The sequence below is a fragment of the Bombina bombina genome, chromosome 2, assembly GCF_027579735.1.
Source record: "Bombina bombina isolate aBomBom1 chromosome 2, aBomBom1.pri, whole genome shotgun sequence".
In the NCBI taxonomy this organism is placed as follows: Eukaryota; Metazoa; Chordata; class Amphibia; order Anura; family Bombinatoridae; genus Bombina; species Bombina bombina.
In genome coordinates, this window is record NC_069500.1 from 132,428,705 (window position 1) to 132,452,029 (window position 23,325).

The following is a 23,325-nucleotide window of genomic DNA, read 5'->3' on the forward strand; positions in this document are numbered from 1 at the left end:
CCAATCAGATTGAGCTTGCATTCTATTGGCTGTTCCGATCAGCCAATAGAATGCGAGCTCAATCTGATTGGCTGATTGGATCAGCCAATCGGATTGAACTTGATTCTGATTGGCTGATTCCATCAGCCAATCAGAATATTCCTACCTTAATTCCGATTGGCTGATAGAATCCTATCAGCCAATCGGAATTCGAGGGACGCCATCTTGGATGACGTCCCTTAAAGGAACCGTCATTCGTCAGGAGACACAGAAAGAAGAGGATGGATCCGCATCGGCTGATTCAAGATGGACCCGCTCCGCACCGGATGGAAGAAGATCGAAGATGCCGCTTGGAGAAGATGTTTGCCGGTCCGGATGTCCTCTTCTTGCCGGATAGGAGGAAGACTTTGGAGCCTCTTCTGGACCTCTTCAGCACCGGATGCCAGGACGGATCGGTGATACCTGGATGGTGAAGACAAGGTAGGAAGATCTTCAGGGGCTTAGTGTTAGGTTTTTTTAAGGGGGGTTTGGGTTAGATTAGGGGTATGTGGGTGGTGGGTTGTAATGTTGGGGGGGGTATTGTATGTTTTTTTTTACAGGCAAAAGAGCTGATTTTCTTGGGGCATGCCCCGCAAAGGGCCCTGTTCAGGGCTGGTAAGGTAAAAGAGCTTTTACATTTATTAATTTAGAATAGGGTAGGGAATTTTTTATTTTGGGGGTCTTTGTTATTTTATTAGGGGGCTTAGAGTAGGTGTAATTAGTTTAAAATTGTTGTAATATTTTTATTATGTTTGTAAATATTTTTTTATTTTTTGTAACTTAGTTCTTTTTTATTTTTTGTACTTTAGTTAGTTTATGTAATTGTAGTTATTTGTAGAAATTGTATTTAATTTATTTATTGATAGTGTAGTGTTAGGTTTTATTGTAGGTAATTGTAGGTATTTTATTTAATTAATTTATTGATAGGGTAGTGTTAGGTTTAATTATAACTTAGGTTAGGACTTATTTTACAGGTAATTTTGTTATTATTTTAACTAGGTAACTATTAAATATTTCTTAACTATTTAATAGCTATTGTACCTGGTTAAAATAAATACAAAGTTGCCTGTAAAATAAATATTAATCCTAAAATAGCTATAATATAATTATTATTTATATTGTAGCTATATTAGGGTTTATTTTACAGGTAAGTATTTAGCTTTAAATAGGAATAATTTATTTAATAAGAGTTAATTAATTTCGTTAGATGTAAATTATATTTAACTTAGGGGGGTGTTAGTGTTAGGGTTAGACTTAGCTTTAGGGGTTAATCCATTTATTATAGTAGCGGTGAGCTCCGGTCGTCAGATTAGGGGTTAATAATTGAAGTTAGGTGTCGGCGATGTTAGGGAGGGCAGATTAGGGGTTAATACTATTTATTATAGGGTTAGTGAGGCGGATTAGGGGTTAATAACTTTATTATAGTAGCGCTCAGGTCCGCTCGGCAGATTAGGGGTTAATAAGTGTAGGCAGGTGTCGGCGACGTTGTGGGGGGCAGGTTAGGGGTTAATAAATATAATATAGGGGTCGGCGGTGTTAGGGGCAGCAGATTAGGGGTACATAAGTATAACATAGGTGGCGGTCGGCAGATTAGGGGTTAAAAAATTTTAATCGAGTGGCGGCGATGTGGGGGGACCTCGGTTTAGGGGTACATAGGTAGTTTATGGGTGTTAGTGTACTTTAGGGTACAGTAGTTAAGAGCTTTATGAACCGGCGTTAGCCCAGAAAGCTCTTAACTCCTGCTATTTTCCGGCGGCTGGAGTTTTGTCGTTAGAGCTCTAACGCTCACTTCAGAAACGACTCTAAATACCGGCGTTAGAAAGATCCCATTGAAAAGATAGGATACACAATTGACGTAAGGGGATCTGCGGTATGGAAAAGTCGCGGCTGAAAAGTGAGCGTTAGACCCTATTTTGAGTGACTCCAAATACCGGCGGTAGCCTAAAACCAGCGTTAGGAGCCTCTAACGCTGGTTTTCACGGCTACAGCCGAACTCTAAATCTAGCCTTTAGACACTTAGGGAACACTTCCTAAGAAAGGTCCAGCTCCCATTAATTGATAAGGATGCCTTAAAGGAACTAAATGCAGACATAACATTGAATTAAATATTAGACGCAATTAAACATCTAAAGCCAGGTAAAGCCGCAGGCCCTGATGGGTTTTCGGGTGAGTATTACAGGCTATTTAAGGTAGCGCTAGTGCCACATTTACTCAAATTTTGCAATGATATAATGTCAGGAAGGAACATCCCCCCAGATATACTACGAGCCAATATAGTTGTCATCCCTAAACCCGGTAAGAACCCAAAACTATGCAAAAGCTACCGCCCTATCTCATTAATAAACCAAGACATAAAGATTTTTACTAAGATTCTAGCCAATAGGTTAAAAATACACTTGCCCTCTCTGGACCATCCGGACCAGGTGGGATTTATCATGGAGAGGGAAGCACCCGACAATATTAGAGGGACTGTGGACTTGACTGATTACCTGGAAAAGACCAAAACGCCTTCTCTGCTCCTCTCTTTGGATGCAGAGAAGGCGTTTGACAGAGTGGATTGGGACTACATGTTCAAGGTATTCAGAAGATATGGACTTAAGGGCCCCTTTCTGAAAGCTATCAGAAATATTTACTCCTCCCCTACGGCTGTGATAAGAGCAGCGGGGTATCAATCAAGCCCTATTGAAATCCGGGGAGGCACTAGGCAGGGTTGCCCTCTTTCTCCGCTAATTTTTGCAATGTGTTTAGAGCCCTTGGCGGCAAGGATTAGGCTTTCCCCAGACATACATGGAGTCAAAATAAAACAAAAAGAATATAAACTTTCACTTTTTGCGGACGATATTCTTCTGACCCTAATGAAACCCCTGATTTCGCTACCACATTTGTATAATATCTTGCAAGAGTTTTCAGATGTGTCAGGATATAAAGTTAACCTGGATAAATGCGAGGGATTACCTATAGCTCTCCCGAATCATAGCCGTAAATTAATAGATACAAACTTCAAATTTACCTGGGCAAAAAAGGCAATACAATATTTAGGAGTCAAATTGTCCCATGACTTTAAGGATCTGTTTAAATTAAACTACGTTCCCTTATTTAAGAAAATTAGATCAGATTTACACAAACGGAAAAGCAAACAATTCTCGTGGTTTGGTCGCCTCTCGGCTAATAAAATGACGATTCTCCCAAGGATATTGTACCTCTTTAGATCCCTACCTATAAAATTCCCAGCTCCAGATATACTTAGACTACAACAGGAAATAACAGGATTTTTGAGGGGTAATAAAATAGCTAGAATAGCCTCCAGGACTCTACAACAACACAAAACAGTGGGTGGTGTAAGCATGCCAAACTTGATGGAGTATTATCAGGCAGCTAGACTAGCCCAAGACTTACTACTAAACAAAGATTCAGACGATATTGTATGGACGACACTAGAAGCTGATGTAGAGGGAAATAATAAATCTTACTGTGGAGTACCACTAAGGGACATTCCACTCTCGATACCAATTTATCAGTCTTCAGGGATTCGGTGAGGTCATGGATAGCGCTGACCAAATCTCTTCAGTTGTTACCATTAGACTCAGTGGCTAGACCGGTTACAACCCTACTCCCGAGCGAGCTACAGACTTTTTGGTAGATGGGAAATTCATTACGTTTAAACAGGCACAAGAGAGATTAGACCCCGACAGACTTCATTGGTTTTTATACCTGCAAATTTCATCCGCAATACATAAATATCTGCACTTCCCCTTCACAAGAGGATTAACTATATTGGAACACTTTATAATTAATAAGAAAAGAGATAAAAAAATGATTTCGTACTTGTATATAGCTATACAAAAAGCGAGATACAAATCAAGACCCCCTTTAGTTGACAGATGGGTTAAAGACTTAGGTATCAAATTAACAATGGAAGACTGGATAGCCATTACTCGAGACTCAGGTAGAGGCATGATTAGTGCTGACTTTAAGTCCACTTTTAGGTGGTACTTGACTCCGACTCAGACCTCTCATTACTCACGAGGCTCCACCACCACCAACCACTGCTACAGAGGGTGTCAGGAGGTAGGTACATATATTCACATGTGGTGGGATTGTCCCAAGGCCCGTCTGATATGGTCGGAACTCTCATCCTTATTGAGTACTATACTATCAGAGGACATAAACCTTTCTATGGCACAAGCCCTATTGAACGAATATATCCCAACATATAATTCAGCTATTAATACCTTTATAAAAACACTATGTACAGCTACTAGGATATGTGTGGCTAAACACTGGAAGGTGGGGGTCCCGACTTGGACTGAGATAATGGACAAATTTAAAGTTACATATTCCATGTCAGAGCAAGCCTCTCTGATTCAAGGAACGAGAGAAAATCTCCAGAAAATCTGGTTTTACTGGATTATGAGGGAAAGGAGGGAGGGAGAATAAGATAGGAAGGTTGGACGTGTTTGGTAGTTAAGATTAAAGGGGAAAGATATGAAGTTCATGGGTGGCTACAATGTAATCCTCCCCAGCTCTGTTCGACAAAAAATAATAACTTGTGTTGGGTTTTTTTAGACACCGTTCATAGCTATACCTTCTATTACAAGCATTAAGTTACGTGTTAATGACAGGCAAACCAAATGGATAAGACATACAAAGTTTCTACAGTTTAGAAGTTTTTTTCTTAATTTTTTTGTTCCTTTTGTTTTTGTCTCTTTCTTTTTCTTTGGTTCAATATTTCTTTTTTTTAAGTATTATTACCTACTTATGTGGTCATATGTGCTAAAAGGCAAAGAGAGATTTGACCATGGAAGACAACAACTCCATGAGATTCGGTCCTCAGTGCTTCGGGATTTTCTGGACTCAATAGTTGAGCGCTCCATAGTGCTGATCTATTATGTGATGAGACAAAATTGCACGTGAGACTGTACTGACAGATATTGTAAATGTTATTTTTTTTTGTATATTCATGTTGTTGTATATCCCAAGATGTTATATACTTGGAAACTAATTATAACAATAAAAATTATTTCAACTAAATATTTACAAAAAAAAAACAGAACCCTACTACATATGCCTCTTTACTTGAGCCAGACAGTAACTCTTTTAAATAATTCATAAGAAAGAACATTATGTAAACATATTAAAATATTAATTTTTGCATTAAAAATGCTATGTTTAAGCTGCTTATTTTCATAGCTATGAGGAAGTGCATGTCTATGTACAGCTGGGTCTTAAACACTTTACTAGACATGTATGTGGTCTTGCAATAGAATGACATATGAGCTAAGTCTAAAAAATGTTAAACCAATTAACATCCTCTTTTTACTGCAATTGTTTTTCAATAGTCACATTCCACTCACAATTTGTCTTATTTGGAGGAGTCAATCTAGGTTTGAGTCAGCAGAAAATAAGGCTAGCAACAATTATAATGTTAGTATAATATGCATTGCAATGTTTTTCAATTGTTATCGGTTAAAGACAATAATCAGAGAGATATGTAGCAGGATTAGCCTTAAGAACAACAGGTTGCATTTTTAAAGGGACAGTCTACAATAGAATTTGTATTGTTTTAAAATATAGATAATCCCTTTATTATCCATTCCCCAGTTTTGCATAACCAACTCTGTTATATTAATATACGTTTTACCTCTGTGATTACCTTGTATCTAAGCATCTTCTCACAGCCCCTGATCACATTACTTTTTATTTATTATCTATAGACTTGAATTTAGTACTGTGATGTGCTAAATCTTAAATAACTCATTGGGGCCTATCTCCACGGCCATTCGGAGCTTGATGGCCCGTGTTTCTGGCGAGTCTTCAGACTCGCCAGAAACAGCAGTTATGAAGCAGCGGTTACAAAGACCGCTGCTCCATAACCTGTCCACCTGCTCTGAGCAGGCGGACAGACATCGCCGGAAATCAACCTGATCGAGTACGATCGTGTTGATTGACACACCCCCTGCTGGTGGCCGATTGGCCGCGAGTCTGCAGGGGGCGGCGTTGCACCAGCAGCTCTTGTGAGCTGCTGGTGTACTGCTGAATACGGAGAGCGGATTGCTCTCCGTATTCAGCGAAGTCTGGAGGACCTGATCCGCACTGTCGGATCAGGTGCGCCAGACTTTGATAAATAGGGGCCATTGGGTGTGAACACAATGTTATCTATATGGCCCGCATGAACTATCCGTCTCCTGTTGTGAAAATAAAATAAAAAAGCATCTGATAAGAGGCTGTCTATAGTGGCTTAGAAACAGGCAGACATTTAGAGGTTTAAATGTTATAAAGTATATTAATATAACAATTTTGGTTGTGCAAAATGGGGAATGGGTAGTAAAGGCGTTATATATCTTTTTAAACAATAACAATTTTAGTGTAAACTGTCCCTTTACGTTCTGAGAATTAGAAAATCCTAAATTTCTAGAGCTAAATGACATGAAAAACAAGGAAAATAGATAATTAAAGTATACTGCAAAGTTGCTTCATTATGCCTAACTAAACATTTTATATAAAAATCTCAAAGTGTTTACTGTCCCTTTAAAGGCTGATTGCCCTCTTTCTAGTAGATAGTGAAACTTTAAAAGCATAAAAATGATATCAGTACAGCAAAGTAATTTTTTGATTTTTTTTTTTTTTAAATAAGGTCTAGAGTAGACTTTACAAATAGAGGAAATGATCATTAATGACTGATGATGAAAGTACTTTTTTGTTGTCAATCAACCATTTTAATTGTTTGGCTGATCACAACCTAAATTGACTATAATTATCAACACATTTACAGTGCCATTTTTCACTTATGGCTTTCATCAGCTACAATGACTTGATAAATCTCCAGACAACATAGACAACACTTATAAAATAACTACTAAGTACCCCAACAAGCTTTAGAATGGAACATTAGTTTTGAGCATGGTCAAAACACACTAAAATATCCCCACCATTTTAGGTGATGTTAGGAAACAAAGTCACCAAATAGATACAAATGCTTCCTGTGCTTTTACACTAATACAAATTGGCAAAATTAAAACGACAACAAATACATATGCCTACTGTACCAATAATGTCCCTGTTCCAATATTTTAGTGAGAAATACACGTTCTATAGTAGGTTAATTTCACACATGTCACATCAGCATATGCTCTTCAATATAATGGGTAAACATCTAAAATTAGACATGTGCAGCAGCAAATAAATCGTTTCATATGAATAATTCAAAACGAAAATAAAATCAGAATATTCGTTTGCTTCACTATTCGGTATTTGTTTCATTTAAAACTAAATGAACACTGAATAGTCATAGGATTTACATTCATTTTTGTTAAAACAAATGTAAATGATCCTTTGCTGCAGCTGAAAAAATGTCACCTGTAGATTTATACTGATCTGCAGCGTACTGGGGAAGCCACGCTCATTACGACCATTCTTCCCAGAGCCCAGGGCCACGTTAATTTGTTCTGACATTCGTTTAGTGAAAACAAAACTAATATCTGTATTTTTGTTACAAAATTGCATTTGTAACACAATTAATTCAGGTCTACCCAAAATCACCATTTTGTTTGTTGTTAATCATATACATTTCCTTTTAAATTGCAAAATTGCAATGCAGATAACTATTTATTATTGCTTTTGATAATGTGTCTACTTGTATCAGAATTGTGTGTTTGTTTATGTGTCTAAAGTAGTGATGTTGCGAATAGTTCGCCGGCGAATAGTTCCCGGCGAACATAGCATGTTCGCGTTCGCCGTGGCGGGCGAACATATGCGATGCTCGATCCGCCACTATTCTTCATCATTGAGTAAACTTTGACCCTTTACCTCACAGTCAGCAGACACATTACAGCCAATCAGCGGCAGACACTCCTTCCCAGACCCTCCCACCTCCTGCACAGCATCCATTTTAGATTCATTTGGAAGCTGCATTCTTAGTGAGAGGAGTGTAGCTGCTGCTGATTTAATAGGGAAATTGATAGCTAGGCTAGTGTATTCAGTGTCCACTACAGTCCTGAAGGACTCATCTGATCTCTGCTGTAAGGACAGCACCCCAAAAAGCCCTTTTTAGCGCTAGAACATCAGTCTGCTTTTTTTTTTTTTTTTCCTGTGTAATCTAATTGCAGTTGCCTGCCTGCCAGCGTGTGTGTCAGGCTCACAGCGTATACTGTGCCCACTTGCCCAGTGCCACCACTCATATCTGGTGTAACAGTAGTGTAGATTTAAAAAAAACAACACTTTTTTGACTGTGAAATAATAGCAGACAGCTGCCAGTACCCAAGGTGGCCGCCAATAAGGCAGATGGGGAGGGTTAGAGAGCTGTTTTTGGGGGGATCAGGGAGGTTAGGGGCTAAGGGGGGGATGCTACACCACAGCATATGTAAATATGCTAAAAAAAAAGAAAAAAAAAATGAAAAACCTTTTATTTTAGTACTGGCAGACTTTCTGCCAGTACTTAAGATGGCGGGGACAATTGTGGGGTGGGGGAGGGAAGGGAGCTGTTTGGGAGGGATCAGGGGGTCTGATGTGTCAGGTGGGAGGCTGATCGCTACACTAAAGCTAAAATTAACCCTGCAAGCTCCCTACAAACTACCTAATTAACCCCTTCATTGCTAGCCATAATACACGTGTGATGCGCAGCTGCATTTAGCAGCCTTCTAATTACCAAAAAGCAACGCCAAAGCCATATAAGTCTGCTATTTCTGAACAAATGGGATCCCAGAGAAGCATTTACAACCATTTATGCCATAATTGCATAAGTTGTTTGTAAAAAATTTCTGTGAGAAACCTAAAGTTTGTGAAAAAGTTAACATTTTTTTTTTATTTGATCGCATTTGGCGGTGAAATGGTGGCATGAAATATACCAAAATGGGCCTAGATCAATACTTTGGGATGTCTTCTAAAAAAAAATATATACATGTCAAGGGATATTCAGGTATTCCTGACAGATATCAGGGTTCCAATGTAACTAGCGCTCATTTTGAAAAAAAGTGGTTTTGAAATAGCAAAGTGCTTCTTGTATTTATTTCCCTATAACTTGCAAAAAAGAACATGTTAACATTGGGTATTTCTAAACTCAGGACAAAATTTAGAAACTATTAAGCATGGTTGTTTTTTGGTGGTTGTAGATGTGTAACATATTTTTCAGGGCCTGTCTGGGCACAGTGTCACACCAGTGCAACTCATATCTGGTGTAATAGTAGTGTACATTAAAAAAAAAAATACAATTTTGACTGTAATAGATTGAATAGCAGTTAGTTGTCTGCAAGTGTGTGTGTCAGGCCTACAGCGTCTACTCTGCCAACTTCTGCCAGTGCACAGTGCCACTCATATCTGTTGTCACAGTAGCTTGCACGCATAGTACCACTAATGGAAAAAAAAATGACAGGCAGAGGCAGGCCACCCCGCAGGGGCCGTCGTGGTCGTGGTGCTGTGATTCCCTTTGGCCCTAGAAAAATGCCCAGTGTTCAGAGGCCACGTACCCTGAACTCGAAAAGTTCTGAGGACATAGTTGACTGGCTAACACAGGACACCCATTCTTCTACAGCTTCCGCTCGGAACCTTGACGCACCATCCTCCTCCAGCTTAGCTTCGGGCACCTCTCAAGTTACCACTCGCCTGCCTGCCGCCACCACCAACACTAGCACCACAGCCGCTTCACTTGATCTGTCAGAGGAGTTATTTACACATCAGTTGGAAGAAATGAGTGATGCGCAACCATTATTGCCAGAGGATGTAGATAACAGGGATATGTCTCAGTCAGGCAGCATTACACACATGGACGTACGGTGTGATGATGATGATGTTGTACCCGCTGCGGGAGTTTGGTCTGTCACTGTGAAGCGGGCGTAACCCTTACACTACCTGATCGATACAACATCATACCTGATGTTTTAAAGCACGTTATTCCAAACAATTTAGGAATGTTAAGTGATTTATGCCCTTTATGGATTAAAACCAGACTCTGCATCAACTATGTAATTTTCCATGGGAGTTTTGCCATGGATCCCCCTCCGGCACACCATAGTCCAGGTGTTAGTCCCCTTGAAACAACTTTCCCATCACTATTGTGGCCAGAAAGAGTCCCTGTGGGTTTTAAATTTCGCCTGCCCATTGAAGTCTATGGGGGTTCGCCCGGTTCGCAAACTTTTGAGGAAGTTCGCGTTCGCCGCTCGCGAACCCAAATTTTTAGGTTCGTGACATCACTAGTCTAAAGGTATGAGAAGTACTTGTTTTAATTGTTTTGTATTGTAGACGTATTGTATGTAGATTGTATGTTTATGATGTGTGCGTGAACAAGTGACAGTATTTCTTTATTATTTTGACTATTAGATATGTGTATATATGTACGTGTGTGTGTCTTTGTGTACAGGTATCCGTAATACTTATTATTTTTTTAAAACATTTGATTTGTACAACCCCAATTCTGAAAAAAGTTGGGATAGTATGGATAATACAAAATTTAAAAAAAATACGGCTAGATTACGAGTTTTGCGTTAGAGGCTGTGCAGTGCTAACGAGCAGTTTTCCCTCGCCGCTCACTTACCTTCAGCGCTGTTATTACGAGTTTTCAGAAACCTGTCGTTAAAAGACAAGAAGTGAGAGTTGAGCAAAATTTTGCTCCAAATCTCACTCCAATACCAGCGCTGGTTAAGTCAGCGGTGAGCTGGTGTAACGTGCTCGTGCATGATTTCCCCATAGGAAACAACGGGGAGAGCCGGCTAAAAAAAGTCTAACACCTGCAAAAAAGCAGCGTATAACTCACTAACGCAGCCCCATTGATTCCTATGGGGAAATAAAATTTATGTTTACACCTAGCACCCTAACATGAACCCCAAGTCTAAACACCCCTAATCTTACACTTATTAACCCTAATCTGCCACCCCCAACATCGGCGACACCTAAATTATATTTACTAACCTCTAATCTGCTGCTCCGGACAACGCAGCCACCTACATTATACTTATGAACCCTTAATATGCTGCCCCCAACATCGCCAAACTCTACATTATATTTATTAACCCCTAATCTGCCGCCCCCAATGTCGCTGCCACCTACCTACACTTATTAACCACTAATCTGCCGCCCCCAACGTCACCGCCACTATAATAAACACATTAACCCCTAAACTGCGGCACTCCCGCCTCGCAAACATTAGTTAAATATTATTAACCCCTAATCTGCCGGCCCTAACATCGCCGCCACCTACCTACATTTATTAACCCCTAATCTGCCACCCCCATTTTGCCGCCACTATATTAAAGTTATTAACCCCTAAACCTAAGTCTAACCCTAAACCTAACACCCCCTAACTTAAATATAATTACAATAAATCTAAATAAATATTCCTATCATTAACTAAATTATTCCTATATAAAACTAAATACCTATAAAATAAACCCTAAGCTAGCTACAATATAACTAATAGTTACATTATATCTAGCTTAGGGTTTATTTTTACTTTACAGGGAAGTTTGAATTTATTTTAACTAGGTAGAATAGTTACTAAATAATTATTAACTATTTAATAACTACCTAGCTAAAATAAATACAAAAGTACCTGTAAAATAAAACCTAACCTAAGTTACGCTAACACCTAACACTACACTAAAATTAAATTAATTCCCTAAATTAAATACAATTAAATAAAATTAGCTAAAGTACCAAAAAAACACTAAACACTAAATTACAGAAAATAATAAACAAATTACAAGATTTTTAAACTAATTACATCTCATCTAATCCCCCTAACAAAATAAAAAAGCCCCTCCAAAATAAAAAGAAAAGCCCTACCCTACACTAAACTACAAATAGCCCTTAAAAGGGCCTTTTGCAGGGCATTGCCCCAAAGTAATCAGCTCTTTTACCTGTAAAAAAAAATTCAAATCCCCCCCAACATTTAAACCCACCACCCACACAACCAACCCTACTCTAAAACCCACCCAATACCCCCTTAAAAAACCTAACACTAACCCCTTGAAGATCACCTTACCTGGGGAAGTCTTCATCCAACCGGGCCGAAGTACTCAACGAAGCCGGCAGAAGTCTTCATCCAAGCCGGGCGAAGTGGTCCTCCAGATGGGCAGAAGTCTTCATCCAGATGGCATATTCTGTGTTCATCCATCCGGCATGGAGTGGGTCCATCTACAAGACATCCGACATGGAGCATCCTCTTCATCCGACTGCTAACACTGAATGAAGGTTCCTTTAAATGACGTCTTCCAAGATGGTGTCCCTTCAATTCAGATTGGCTATCAGCCAATCGGAATTAAGGTAGAAAAATCCTATTGGCTGATGCAATCAGCCAATAGGATTGAAGTTGAATCCTATTGGCTGATCCAATCAGCCAATGGGATTGAACTGGCATTCTATTGGCTGTTCCAATCAGCCTATAGGATGCCAGCTGTCTTGAAGATGCACCCGCTCCACGCCGGATGGATGAAGATAGAAGATGCCATCTGGATAAAGACTTCTGCCCGTCTGGAGGACCACTTCGCCCGGCTTGGATGAAGCCTTCTCCCGGCTTCATTGAGGACATCGGCCCGGTTGGATGAAGACTTCTCCCAGTAAGGTGATCTTCAAGGGGTTAGTGTTAGGTTTTTTTAAGGGGGTATTGGGTGGGTTTTAGAGTAGGGTTGGTTGTGTGGGTGGTGGGTTTTAATGTTGGGGGGGATTTGTAATTTTTTTTACAGGTAAAAGAGCTGATTACTTTGGGGCAATGCCCCGCAAAAGGCCCTTTTAAGGGCTATTTGTAATTTAGTGTAGGGTAGGGCTTTTTTATTTTGGGGGGCTTTTTTATTTTATTAGTGGAATTAGATTAGGTGTAATTAGTTTAAAAATCTTGTAATTTGTTTATTATTTTCTGTAATTTATTGTTTTTTTGTTACTTTAGCTAATTTTATTTAATTGTATTTAATTGTATTTAATTTAGGGAATTAATTTAATTATAGTGTAGTGTTAGGTGTTAGTGTAACTTAGGTTAGGTTTTATTTTACAGGTACTTTTGTATTTATTTTAGCTAGGTAGTTATTAAATAGTTAATAACTATTTAGTAACTATTCTACCTAGTTAAAATAAATACAAACTTGCATGTAAAATAAAAATGAACCCTAAGCTAGCTACAATGTAACTATTAGTTATATTGTAGCTAGCTTAAAGGGACAGTATACTGTAAAATAGTTTTTCCCTTAATGTGTTTGCAATTGCTTTTTTTACCAACTGCAGAGTAAAAAATGTGTGAAAATTAGCTTTTTAAGGTTTATTTCTGTATATTAAAGCTCTGATTTTGTGTTTTGAAGCCACAACCTAATAAAATAGGTTGAGCTTGTAGGTATAATCAGATCTCATTACTGTATCACATTGTGTACATATACCTGCTTCTTTATCTTATATCTGTCCTTAAAACAATCACCAATACTTTGAGTGAACAATGGAAAATCAACATTTTATTACCTTATCTCTTCTTTATCACACTGGGAGTGTAATTTCTTCTGCTGGCTGTGTTTACAAAGCTTATCTATAGCTGGTACGCGCGGCCACAAACTTTCAGAATAGGTGGGGATACCACATGCTAAATTAACCATTTCAAATGCCAATATAAGGGTAAAGGAGCTACTTGTAAACAATTTAATACACTCCAGCAGGTAAAGTGGATCATTGGGAACAAATTAAAGGGGAGAAAATATTTGAGTAAACTGTCCCTTTAAGGTTTATTTTATAGGTAAGTATTTAGTTTTAAATTGGAATAATTTAGTTAATGATAGGAATATTTATTTCAATTTCTTTTAATTATATTTAAGTTAGAGGGTGTTAGGGTTAGACTTAGATTTAGGGGTTAATAACTTTAGTATAGTGGCGGCGACATTGGGGGTGGCAGATTAGGGGTTAATAATATTTAACAAATGTTTGCGAGGCGGGAGTGTGGCGGTTTAGGGGTTAATATATTTATTATAGTGGCGGCGATGTCCGGTTTGGCAGATTAGTGGTTACATTTTTTTTTAAGTGTTTACGATGCGGGAGGGCCTCGGTTTAGGGGTTAATAGGTAGTTTATGGGTGTTAGTGTACTTTTTAGCACTTTAGTTAAGAGTTTTATGCTACAGCGTTGTAGTGTAAAACTCTTAACTACTGACTTTAAAATGCAGTACCAGTCTTGACAGGAGAGGGTGTACCGCTCACTTTTTGGCAGACTCGTAATACCGGCGCTATGCAAGTCCCATTGAAAAACTAGGATATGCAATTTAAGTAAGTGGATTTGCGGTATTTCCAAGTCTGGCCAAAAAAGTGAGCGGTGAGCCTGTACCTTCAAGATTCGTAATACCAGCGGGCGTTAAAAAGCAGCGCAAGGATCTCTTAACACTGCTTTTTAAGCCTAACGCACAACTCGTAATCTAGCCAATAGTAATTTGAAAATTCAATTCAACCTGTACTATATTGAAAACACATTATTAACACATTATTTGATGTTTTACTTTATGAATTTAATGTATTTTGAAAATATACACTTGTTTCAAATCTGATGACTGCAACACGTTCCAAAAAAGTTGGGACAGGAGCAATTTAGGACTAATAGCAATGTGACAGGTTGAAATAAGAAGGTGATGTGAAACAGTTGAGGCAATGCCTAATCCTTCAAGAGAAATGATGGGTCAAGGCTCACCAATCTGCCAACAGCGAATAATCCAACACTTTGAGGTAGGATTTTGGGAATTTCACCTTCTACAGTGCATAATATAATTAAAAGATTCAAGGGATTCAGTCAAATCTCAAGGCAAAAAACCACTTCAGAAAGTGCGTGATCTCCAATCTTTCAGACGTCGCTGTAATGGATATCCTGACTTAGGTTCAGGAATACTTTGGTAAACCTTTATCAGTCAATGTCCAGAAGCGCTGCTGACTTCTCTGGGCTCGGTCTCATCTGAGATGGAAAGTAGTGCAGTGGAATTGTGTTTTGTGGTCCGATGAGTCAACATTTCAAATAGTTTTTGGGAAAAACAGCTGTCATGTTCTCCGGGCCAAAGAGGAAAAGGACCATCCAAGCTGTTATCAGCGTCAGGTCCAAAAGCCAGCGTCTGTCATGGTATATGGGTATAGCCAGTTCAGTCTGTGAGTGCGGTCCATTCCTGTGTTTTGTATTTACATAGGGGAGTTTACAAAAGCCTGTGTCACCCTGGGAGGTCCCCAGTTGGTTTGTTTGAAAGCATGCATTGTGTGGGTGCTGGTTTAGGGTCCCAGGAAGGGGGAGACCTTGACAAGGTCCTGGGCTTGATCCTTTGTTGCCAAATGTAACTGACTTCCCCCAGTTTTGCTTTTAAACTGCTGTGAATATGCTGGTGAGTGCCAGGTTTTCTGTCTGTTATGGTATGGGGGTGTGTCAGTGTCCATGGCATGGGTAACTTGCACATCTGTGAGGGCACCATTAATGCAGAAAGATATGTAAACATTTTGGAGCAACAAGTGCTGCTATCCAGAAGTCGTCTTTTCCAGGGACGTCCTTGCATTTTCCAGGGTCGTCCCTGAAAATTCCGCTTGCTAAACTTAACCAATGCTTAATAAGTGTTATTAAAAGAATAGGTGATGTTACACAGTGGTAAAAAGTTAACTGTATCAATTTTTTTTGGCGTGTTTTGCAGTCATCAGATTTGAAATGAGTGTATATTTTTAAAAATACGTTAAATTCACAAAGTAAAACATCAAATAATGTGTTAATAATGTGTTTTTAATATAGTAAAGGGTAAACTTGAATTTTCAAATGACTCTTTTTTCCATGCTGTCCCAACTTTTTCAGAATTGGGATTATACATGTGTGTGCTCAGGTATGGCTTGTTTAATTATTTTTTACGCGAGATGCATTTGTGTGCATATATGTTTTCAGTTAACAGTAATGCTTGTTTTAGTTTTTTATTTCATTCATATTTTTTTTTTATGCGATATGTGCAAATATTTGTGTGTGTACAGGTGTAGCTTTTTTTCTTTCTTTTTTTGTTTTTGCTTGATGTGTATGCATGTATATTATTTTTTTGAAGAAGCGTGAATTAATTAGCTACATTATTGCTATCAACCTAATACTGAATTACAATTTACTACCACTAATACAATACAATAGTCTAAATTTATATTTGTAATCTATGCGTCTGGAATTTATTAATATAATAAAAAAAAAATAATAATTGTTATTATTTATTATTATTATTAATAATAATAATAATAATAATAATAATAATAATAATAATAAATAGTGCAGCTGTTGATTCAATTTGACAACATTTTGTGAAAAAAGGAGATGCAAAAATATATATTTTTCTCTCTATCTAAAAACCAATCAATTTCTAATTAATCTTATAATCTCTCTTGTTAGCAACAGTAGTTGCTGCTATGCTCATTGGCTTTGTTATGTGACACAAGTTTCAGTATCTGTTTGTTGGTTCATAGAATAGATTACACTACTCAGTGCTCATCCAGAACCAAGCAAGACAGCTGGAAGGCACATATAATGACAGGGCAGATAAATTAGCTACTTCTTCTCCCAGTACTTGAAAGTGATTTATGAGACATGTGTCTATCTTGATCCATTTGGCTAACTGGATTAGTGGGGTAAGCCAAAAGAACCTCACCGGTGGCAACTGTGGATATAGAACAGCAATGTATTCTAGGGCTGTTATCTTGTTTATTGACAGAATACTAATTCAGACAGAGGGTACATGTCTCAGCTAATTATCTGTGGAAGAGTTACTATCCTTATCTAGTCAGGATGTAAAGTTCAGCATAAATCAGGAGATCTGGATAAGTAGTATTTCAGCAGCCCCCACCAAAAAAAAAAAAAAATGTTTAAGAGACAAAAAGGAAAGTATTTTATAAAGCTATTTTTTTTATAAGTTTTTCCTGGAATTTGATTTCATGTAATGGTTTTTGCTATGTTATTTATTGCATTGATTGCAGCAGTAATTTCATGCTTTATAGTAAAAGAAAGATGTAAAAACAATTAAATTAAATGGTTGTTGCTATATTTTAAACATAATGACCTTGTTATCTGCAGGTATATCTTAAATATTTTTTAGCATTGAAAAATAAATAGATGCTAGTTCCTTTTCAGCACTATAACCTAAACCCACTAACAGAGGAGAAATAAGTACCTGTGATTGTGAGCACAATCGGACTTTACACTAGAATTATTACCGCGATCTCAGAGCTGTGATTAACAGTTTTGCGAAAATAAAAAGTTTCACAAAACACATCAGAAATACATTACAAAGTACACTTACACTCATAATGACACCATGTGAGTCTTTTGCATTGGAGTCGTTTGCAGATAAAACATGAAAAATCCTATTTATGCAATATTCATATTTAATAACTTATACTAAGTATTCACTGAAAATACTACACATTCCAATGTTCTGCGCCTAAGGGAATATGGTCTAAGTATTTATAAATAGATATTGTTATATATATATATATATATATATATATATATATGTATATATCAATACCTACAGTATATACAGTATATATATATATATATACAGCCTCAGCCTGGCCAAACAAGTATATTTCTCCTCCCTTGTGTCATCTCATACATCCAACCCCAGAAAGCTGTTCTCAACCTTTAAGTCCCTTCTACATCCGCCTGCACCCCCGCCCACTACCAACCTCACTGCTCAGATTATTGCTGATCACTTAAAAAATAAAATTGACACCATTAGAAAAGATATCTGCACCTCACATTCCTCAAACCCAGAAATCCTACCCACCCCTTCTATTAACAAAACTCTTCTACCCTAACTCATCTCTTTAACCAATCTCTCACCGCTGGCACATTTCCTGATACATTCAAGCATGTGTCAATCATACTAATCCTAAAAAAGCCCTCGCTTGACCCCTCCACGCCTTCTAACTATCGACCGCTCTCCTTACTTCCCTTTGCTTCAAAATTATTGGAACGACTGGCCTTTAATCGGCTAACTCAATTTCTAACAACTAACTCCATTCTTGATCCACTACAATCTGGTTTCCTCCCTAAACACTCAACTGATAATGCTCTTGCTAAAGTAACAAATGACCTGTTATCAGATAAAGCAGAATGCCACTACTCCTTACTAATTCTTCTTGACCTATCCGCTGCTTTTGACACAGTCGACCATCCTCTCCTCCTAAAAATACTGCATTAATTTGGCATCCGAGACACAGCTCTCTACTGATTTGCCTCATATCTCTGAAACCACTCATTTTCAGTTTCCTTTAACAACATATTTTCTGAACCTATGCCTCTCTCAGTTGGAATACCGCAAGGCTCTGTCTAGGGCTCCTTACTTTTCTCTCTCTATACATCCTCCCTTGGAAAACTTATAGCCTTATTTTGGATTTCAGTACCACTTATATGCTGATGATACCCAAATCTATCTTTCCTCTCCTGATATCTCTCCCTCTTTACTCAACCAGGTTTCCAGCTGCCTCTATGCAATTTCCTCTTGAATGTCTTTACACTATCTCCAACTCAATCTGTCCAAAACTGAGCTGCTTCTTATTCCCCCCTCTTCGAGACATCCAGCACCTGACATTTCTCTGATGGTTGGAGACTCTATTCTCAACACTTCACCCCAGGTCCACTGACTTGGGGTCACACTAGACTCAGAACTCACATTTAACCCACATATACAAGCACTTACTAAATTCTGTCGTTCACACCTACGCAACATTTCCAGAATTCGTCCCTTCCTTACTCAAAAAGCTACAAAAATACTTATTCTTTCCCTCATTTTGTCATGCATTTATTATTGCAATCTACTCCTAAATGACCTTCCAAATCATTTCCTCTCCTCACTCCAATCTATTCTGAATGCTTCTGCTAGACTCATTCACCTAAGTCACTGATCAACATCAGCTGCTCCGCTCTGCCAGTCTCTACACTGGCTCCCCATACACTCCAGAATACAATTTAAAGTATTAACCCTAACTTACAAAGCACTATACAGTCTAACTCCCAACTATATTTCCTCTCTCATCATGAAATATTCCCCATCTTGTCCTCTTCCATCAACCCCTGAACTACGTCTCTCCACTCCTGTTATCTCTACTTACCACTCCCGCCTCCAAGACTTCACACGTGCTGTTCCTGTCTCTGGAACTCTCTACCCCGCTCCATAAGACTGTCTCCCACCTTGTATAGCTTCAGACACTCCTTGAAAACCCACCTATTCAGAGAGGCTTACTATCTCTCCTCCATCCCTCATCCAAACCAAACTAATACATGAACTGCCTGACTCACTGCTGCTACTACAACCAATGTGACAAGCTACCCCAACCTTATGTCTCTGCACCAGTGACGGTTCTAGACGAATTTTACTGAGGGGGCCAAGGTGGGGCCAGTGGTTAATCAGGTGGGCACATTAAAAAAGGAAACAAATGATATATATATATATATATATATATATCAGTAGCAAAGATGTGCACTCTCACTTTGTAACAACAGCCAGGGTGCTAGTAAAAATCAATATAAAAAAGTAACAAACTTGCACTCGCTGGTCTTTTTAGTGAAATAATTTACTGAAAAATTGTGACGTTTCGAGGACAAAAAATCCCCTTCCTCAGACAATGTGTTTAACAAACAATAGTGACTTTATACACTGTGTAAAATCAAACCCCTCCCCTCAATTAGACAAAAAAATGCCAAATTGGTAACTATAGTGACCACTTAGTCCCATTACACAAACAAGTGCTATCGTATATAAAATGTGTATAAATGAGCAATCCTAGTTCTAACATGATAGTGACAGCCCAAATGAAACAAATCAGGAACTGTGATATAATAGAAACAGACGTGAAACACAAACAGATCACATAATAGACCGAATCAGGGTTTCCAATCGATCATTCATACCGCCATTTGTTGCTCCATCTAATATCTAAAGATGCTAGAGATCAGAATCACAACACCAGTTAGTAACTCACCGGGGTTAAGACACACGCCAGAGATTCAGTAGCCATTCACTGTCGCACCGGTACACAACGCCGGGTAGAGAACCCGGAACTGCACAGGACTCTCACGTGGGGGGCAATCGGTCAATCACCAGAATTGTTTACCGTTGCCAAAGTGACCGTAAGCATCAAGTCACACGTAAGATCAGAAGCACACACGCATGATGTAAATAAATAAAGCAGAATACAAACATAAATAAGGATCGATGATGTGAAGTTCAATATACACTCAGATCACATAATAAGCAGAATGAGGGTTTCCAATCAATCATTCATACCGCCATTTGTTGCTCCATATAGTATCTAAAGGTATTGGAGATCAGAATCGCAACACCAGTTACTAACTCACCGGAGTTGAGACACGCCAGAGACTCAGAGGCCATTCACTGCCGCACCGGTACACAACGCCGGGTAAAAAACCCGGAACTACACAGGACTCTCACATGGGGGGCAATCGGCCAATCACCAGAATTGTTTACCGTTGCCACAGTGACCGTAAGCATCAAGTCACACGTAAGATCTGAAGCACTGGAATACACACACGCACGATGCAACTGAGCGCAGCACTGAATCAAATCAAAATACAAACCATAGATCAAGGACAATGATGTAAAATTCAGTAAACACACAGGACTACATGCCACCTCAGTCAGAGGTATACCAATAGTCACCCCTTCACATACTCTGTCAGACCGGAGCATCCACATTCAAAAGGGCCCACTTTCACAGACGATAGAGCTGTAGTTTTCCCAAAGATAAGGACCAAAGAAAAGGTAAGGACTAACAAAGATATAATCACCGGACAGCAAACAATATAATAAAGTGTCACCCCCAAGGAAAAAATGCCTAAATTCAATAGTGATGACCTACAAATACCATCTCCCAAGCTCTCTACATACCATCTATAAGAGACACATGAGAGTACAAAGAAAAAAGGGGGAATATACATAGTTAAGCCTAAATCACCAATACAGGGTGTAGGAAATGTCAAAGGGGCTAAGGTGAATTAAATTGAATGATAAGTGAACTCTCCCAATCTGTCTACGTGGGTTCCCAAAAATTATTGTTGTGGCACAAGGCAGGACACTTCAATCTACAGAAAACAGTGCCAATCAAACATAGTGTTCAGTCCATGTGGTTGAAGGGTGTTTAATCGAAAAATCCATTTGGCCTCAATTTGTAGAAGGAGTGTATCCCTGTCACCCCCTCGCCTCAATGGGGGGACATGGTCTATTAGTGTAAATCTTAAATCCTGGAGTCCATGTCCTTTTTCCACAAAGTGTCTAGCTACTGGCTGGTCACTCGAACCCTTTTTAAGTGCTGTCCTGATTGAAGACCTATGGTTGGCAAACCGAATTCTGGCATCGTCTGTGGTTTTACCCACATAAAAACGCCCACAGCTGCAATTTAATAAATATACCACATGGGTGGTGGTACAGGTTAATACATGCCTGATCTTGTATCTCTGATTGCGGTGAGGGTGGCCAGAAGTGGCCCCTGGAATCATAGAATTGCAGGTCGTGCATCCTAAGCACCTATAACACCCTGATTTCTTTTTCTGTGACAACCATGTCTCAGGGGTATAGCAGTGAGTCGGATCTGTTAGCATCAAAAGATCTTTAAGGTTCTTGTCACGTTTGTACCCCACTCTAGGGTGTTGCCAGTTACTGAATGGAAGTGAAGGATCACCCTGTACAATGTGCCAATGCTCTCTTAGTGACTTTCCCAAAGATCTCGTCAGGGGACTATATACAGTCGTAAATGTCATTCTCTGCTCATCCTTGTTCCTAGAAGTAGTCAGGGTTTTATCCTCATTTTCAGCTAGCACTCTACTCTGATAGACCAGGCGGGGATTGTATCCTCTTTGCGTGAAGCGTTGTTGCATTTCTTCAAGTTGCTGATCTCTTCTAGTCTTGTCGCTATTATTCCTAATAGTCCGACAAAGTTGAGCTTTCGAAATTGCTTTGAAGAGTGCTACTGGATGGTTGCTAGTAGCATGCAGAATTGAATTTCTGTCAGTCGGTTTCCTAAACAGTGAGGTCCCTAATTGGCCATTATCCCTTTTGAAGATATTTAGGTCTAGGAACTCAATGCTTGACATATCGTGCTTCAGCTTAAACTTTACTGGATTGCAAAGAGAGTTCAGCTGCGCAAACCATGTTTCAAGCTCAGAGACTGTGCCATTCCAGAAAAATTAACAAATCGTCGATGTACCTTTTATAGAATAGTACTTCAGGCTTATGGTAGATTCCCATCACTGCTGTTTCGTAGTGCTCCATGTAGATGTTGGCTAGTGAGGGGGCCACATTCGATCCCATGGCCGTACCTGATATTTGCTGATGGTACTTTCCCTCAAACTTGAAGTAGTTTAACCGCAGACTTAGATCTAGCAGTTTAATAAGAAAATAGGTGCTTAGGATGCTCGACCTGCAATTCTATGATTCCAGGGGCCACTTTTGGCCACCCTCACCGCAATCAGAGATACAAGATCAGGCATGTATTAACCTGTACCACCGCCCATGTGGTATATTTATTAAATTGCAGCTGTGGGCGTTTTTATGTGGGTAAAACCACAGACGATGCCAGAATTCGGTTTGCCAACCATAGGTCTTCAATCAGGACAGCACTTAAAAAGGGTTCGAGTGACCAGCCAGTAGCTAGACACTTTGTGGAAAAAGGACATGGACTCCCGGATTTAAGATTTACACTAATAGACCATGTCCCCCCATTGAGGCGAGGGGGTGACAGGGATACACTCCTTCTACAAATTGAGGCCAAATGGATTTTTCGATTAAACACCCTTCAACCACATGGACTGAACACTATGTTTGATTGGCACTGTTTTCTGTAGATTGAAGTGTCCTGCCTTGTGCCACAACAATAATTTTTGGGAACCCACGTAGACAGATTGGGAGAGTTCACTTATCATTCAATTTAATTCACCTTAGCCCCTTTGACATTTCCTACACCCTGTATTGGTGATTTGGGCTTAACTATGTATATTCCCCCTTTTTTCTTTGTACTCTTATGTGTCTCTTATAGATGGTATGTAGAGAGCTTGGGAGATGGTATTTGAAGGTCATCACTATTGAATTTAGGCATTTTTTCCTTGGGGGTGACACTTTATTATATTGTTTGCTGTCCGGTGATTATATCTTTGTTAGTCCTTACCTTTTCTTTGGTCCTTATCTTTGGGAAAACTACAGCTCTATCGTCTGTGAAAGTGGGCCCTTTTGAATGTGGATGCTCCGGTCTGACAGAGTATGTGAAGGGGTGACTATTGGTATACCTCTGACTGAGATGGCATGTAGTCCTGTGTGTTTACTGAATTTTACATCATTGTCCTTGATCTATGG